Source organism: Triticum dicoccoides, chromosome 2A (assembly GCF_002162155.2).
Source record: "Triticum dicoccoides isolate Atlit2015 ecotype Zavitan chromosome 2A, WEW_v2.0, whole genome shotgun sequence".
In the NCBI taxonomy this organism is placed as follows: domain Eukaryota; kingdom Viridiplantae; phylum Streptophyta; class Magnoliopsida; order Poales; family Poaceae; genus Triticum; species Triticum dicoccoides.
In genome coordinates this window covers 113,923,136-113,928,536 of record NC_041382.1, presented here as the reverse complement: position 1 = coordinate 113,928,536, position 5,401 = coordinate 113,923,136, and positions in this window count along the sequence as shown.

Here is a 5,401-nt window from a genome sequence, read left to right as displayed (position 1 = left end):
GCGGCGCGGCGACGGGGACGGGGCCGGGCCGGGCGGGGACGGCGGGAGGATGGGGCGGAGCGCGACGACGGGGACGGGGACGGGCCGGGCGGGATGAGGGGCGGCGGCGACGGGGCAGAGGAGAAAGAAGTCGAGGGAGAGATGAGAAACTGAATTTTTTTTGAAGTGTTTTCTTATATAGAACTCACCTTTAGTACCGGTTGGAGCCACCAACCGGTACTAAAGGTCTGTTTTGGCCAGGCGAAGCGGCAAGAACCGCACCCCCTTTAGTACCGGTTGGTGCCACGACCCGGTACTAAAGGGTGTGCGCTGCCAGGCGAGGGGCGCAGAAGTTTAGTCCCACCTCGCTAGCCGAGGGGCACTCGCACCTGCTTATAAGCGCCGTCGCCGCTGCTGTCTCGAGCTCCTCTCTAAAGCAGGCCTTCTGGGCCTACCTCTATTATGATGCCCTGTTGGTCCTACTGGGCTAGCGGGCCTGCATCCTGGCCCAACTAGAATTTGGGTTTCTAATCGTATGCAGGCCGCTGTGGCCCAGTAGGTGGGCTTTTTTTCATTTAGTTTTTTTTCTTTTTTTCTTTTCTGCTTTATTTATTTTTAGTTGTTTTTGTTGTATTTTGAGTTTCTTTGTGAATATTTTTGCTTTAGGTACAAAAAATTACAAACTTTTTGTTAGTGCCGGTAGTTTTCAAATTTGAATAGTTTAAATTTGAATTATTTGAATTTTGTGTGAATCACTAGTTTGTGAATAACTTAACTTTGAAAATAGATTTTTCAGTGATTCTTTTTTCTTATGTTTAATATTAGTGTGTTTTATCATTATATTCAATTTGGTAATGCTTAGGTTATTTAAAAAATGAAATGCCTTTGTAATGGATGAGTTTTCGTCCGAAACCTTGATACTTCGAAAAAGATTGTCCATTTTGTACACGAAGTGCATCCAGTTTTTGCGGTAACCCTCTCTACTTTTTTGCACATGCTATGTGGGTGAAATTATGATACCATGCCAACTTTCAACCTTTTCTGAGTTCATTTGAAATGCTTTTCAATTTCAGGGTCATTTAGCTAGAAAAAATCAGTAAATGCATGAAAGAATTTGTTTGCACATAAAATTTCTTTGCGTTTCAAATGCCAAAACACATAACTACCCTAACTATTACAGAGATTCCCTCCTGGGTGTGAAACACAGAAGAAAGTGATGATAGTGAAGCCGATCACATCCCAGATCTTTGGGTGTGAAACTTTTTCTTCGAGTGTGTCCCTTTGCGCTTTAGCCATGGAAAATTTTCATCATTTAACTAGATGCTCGGGTCAATATTCACTGTGAATGGAGCAATTCCATCAAACTTTTCATAATCTTCTGACATGTCTGTCTTGTCATCCACTCCCACGATGTTTCTCTTCCCAGAAAAGCTATGTGGCGCTTTGGCTCATCGTATGATGCATTCGCTTCCTTATCTTTTCTTTTTCTCGGCTTGGTAGATATATCCTTCACATAGAAAACCTGTGCCACATCATTAGCTAGGACGAATGGTTCGTCTGCATACGCAAGATTGTTGAGATCCACTGTTGCCATTCCATACTGTCGGTCTTCCATTACCCCGCCTCGTGTCATATTGACCCATTTGCACCGAAACAAAGGGACCTTCAAACCACGTCCATAGTCAAGTTCCCATATTTCCTCTATGTAACCATAATATGTTTCATTTCCCGTCTTGGTTGTTGCATCAAAGCGGACACCACTGTTTTGGTTGGTGCTCTTCTTATCTTGGGCGATCGTGTAAAATGTATTACCATTTATCTCATATCCTTTGAAAGTCATTATATTCGAAGATGGTAACTGGGACAACGAGTATAGGTCATCTTCAATAGAGGCGTCATGCATGGTACGTGTCTGCAACCAGCCGGCGAAACTCCTGGTTTGTTCACATGTAATCCAGTCATCAGACCGCTCCGGGTGTTTGGAGCGTAGAAAATTCTTGTGTTCGTCCATATACGGAGCCACCAAGGCAGAATTCTATAGAACTGTGTAGTGCGCTTCAGTTAGAGAATGTCCGTCCATACATATTATTTGATCCCCTCCTAGCGTGCCTTTTCCATCCAGTCTGCCCTTATGCCGCGATTCAGGAACACCAATCGGCTTAAGGTCAGGAATAAAGTCAATACAAAACTCAATGACCTCCTCATTTTCATGGCCCTTGGAGATGCTTCCTTTTGGCCTAGCACGGTTATGAACATATTTCTTTAAGACTCCCATGAACCTCTCAAAGGGGAACATATTGTGTAGAAATACAGGACCCAAAACATTAATCTCTTCGCATAGGTGAACTAGGACGTGCGTCATGATGTTGAAGAAGGATGGTGGGAACACCAACTCGAAACTGACAAGACATTGCACCAAATCATTCTCTAACCTTGGTATGATTTCTGGATCGATTACCTTCTGAGAGATTGCATTGAGGAATGCACATAGCTTCACAATGGCTAATCGAACGTTTTTCGGTAGAAGCCCCCTCAATGCAACCGGAAGCAGTTGCGTCATAATCATGTGGTAGTCATGAGACTTTAGGTTCTGGAACTTTTTCTCTGCCATGTTTATTATTCCCTTTATATTCGACGAGAAGCCAGACGGTACCTTAATACTGAGCAGACATTCAAAAAAGATTTCCTTCTCTTCTTTGGTAAGAGCGTAGATGGCATGACCATGATGTATGCCGTCTTTTACGTGCATACGTTGCTGGTCCTCCCGTGCCTCAGGTGTATCTTTTGTCTTCCCATACACGCCCAAGAAGCCAAGAAGGGTCACGCAAAGATTCTTCGTCATGTGCATCACGTCGATTGCGGAGCGGACCTCTAGGTCTTTCCAATAGGGCAGGTCCCAAAATATAGATTTCTTCTTCCACATGGGTGCGCGTCCGTCAGCGTCATTCGGAACAGGTTGTCCGCCAGGACCCTTTCCAAAGACTACCTTCAAATCCTTGACCATATCATGTACATCAGCACCAGTACGGTGGCGAGGCTTCGTCCGGTGATCCGCCTCACCTTTGAAATGCTTGCCTTTCTTTCTTACGGCATGCCTGCTCGGAAGAAATCGACGATGTCCCAGGTACACATTCTTCTTACAATTAGCCAAATATATATTGTCAGTATCGTCCAAACAATGCGTGCATGCGCGGTATCCCTTGTTTGTCTGTCCTGAAAGGTTACTGAGAGCAGGCCAATCATTGATGGTCATGAACAGCAACGCCTTTAGGTCAAATTCTTCCCCCATGTGTTCATCCCACGCACGTACACCTGTTCCATTCCACAGCTGTAAGAGTTCTTCAACTAATGGCCTTAGGTACACATCAATATCGTTGCTGGGTTGCTTAGGGCCTTGGATGAGCACTGGCATCATAATGAACTTCCGCTTCATGCACAACCAAGGAGGAAGGTTATACTCCATCTCAAAAAAAAAGGAGGAAGGTTATACAAACATAGAGTCACAGGCCAGGTGCTATGGTTGCTGCTCTGCTCCCCAAAAGGATTAATGCCATCTGCGCTTAGACCAAACCATACATTCCTTGCGTCATCTGCAAACTCCTTCCCGTACTTTCTCTCGATTTTTCTCCACTGCGACCCGTCAACGGGTACTCTCAACTTTCCGTCTTTCTTATGGTCTTCTATGTGCCATCGCATCGCCTTGGCATGCTCTTTGTTTTGGAACAAACGTTTCAACCGTGGTATTATAGGAGCATACCACATCACCTTGGAAGGAATCTTCTTCCTGGGGCGCTTGCCCTCGACATCACCAGGTTCATCGCGGCTGATCTTATAGCGCAATGCACCGCATACCGAGCAAGCGTTCAAATCCTCGTACTCACCGTGGTAGAGGATGCAATCATTAGGGCATGCATGTATCTTCTGCACCTCTAACCCTAGAGGGCAGACAGCCTTCTTTGCTTCGTACGTACTCTCAGGCAATTCGTTGTCCTTTGGAAGCATATTCTTTATCATTACCAACAACTTTCCAAATCCCTTGTCAGATACACCATTCTCTGCCTTCCATTGCAGCAATTCCAGTGTGGTGCCCAGCTTTTTCTTTTCACCTACGCAATTCGGGTACAACAATTTTTTGTTATCCTCTAACATGCGCTGCAACTTCTTCTTCTCCAAATCACTTGCGCAGTTTCTCTTTGCGTCGGCAATGGCCCGACCTAGATCATCAACGGGCTCATCCGATGCCTCTTCTTCAGCTTCTTCCCGCATTGCCGGCTCAGCTTCTTCCCGCATTACCGGCTCAGTTTCTTCCCTCATTGTTGTATCATCGTATTCAGGGAACCCATGGCCAGGATAGTTGTCGTCGTCCTCTTCTTCTTCATTGTCTTCCATCATAACCCCTCTTTCTCCGTGCTTGGTCCAAACATTATAGTGGGGCATGAAACCGGACTCAAACAGGTGGACGTGAATGGTTCTTGACGTAGAGTAATTGTGACCATTCTTACAGCCAGCACATGGACAAGGCATAAAACCATCCGCCCGCTTGTTTGCCTCAGCCGCAAGTAGAAAAGTATGCATGCCATTAATGAACTCGGGAGAGCATCGGTCATCGTACATCCATTGCCGGCTCATCTTCAATACACAGCACCGAAAACACCAAATTAATACGATACATAAAGTTCATACAACACTTAAATGCAACAAACAAATAACTCTCTAGCTAAAGAATTTAAATACAACAACAAATGCGATCAAGATTGCAACTAAGGTAACAATTTATCCAACAGCATAATGATACCAAGCCTCACTATGAATGGCATATTTTCTAATCTTTCTAATCTTCGAGCGCATTTTCTCCATCTTAATCTTGTGATCATCGACGACACATCGGCAACATGCAACTCCAATTCCATCTTCTCCCCCTCAATTCTTTTCAATTTTTCCTTCAAATCCTCGTTTTCTCTTTCAACTAAATTTAACCTCTCGACAATAGGGTCGGTTGGAATTTCCAGTTCAACTACCTCCTACATACAAATATCTATGTCAACTTGATGGGCATAATTTGTCATAAACACGAAATGCAACAAATAGTTTTAAAAGAAAATATACCACATCTGAATCATAACCTGGACGAGGGCCGACGGAGACGGATATCAAAACCATGGCACTATGTATAACAAAGAACGTATGGGTAGGATAATTATACAAGTAACTATATATCCAAATCACACAAACATCAATTTTTTTATATAAAACATTCATGAACAAGAGGCTCACCACAAGGTGGTGCCGGTGACGGGACGTTGCGGGCGATCGACGGTGGTTACGACGGAGATTTAGAAGGCACTAAGTAAACCACACCTGCATATGCAAACTAAGTGTTATTTTTGACCTCGAATTGCATATAAATCAAATACTAGCACAT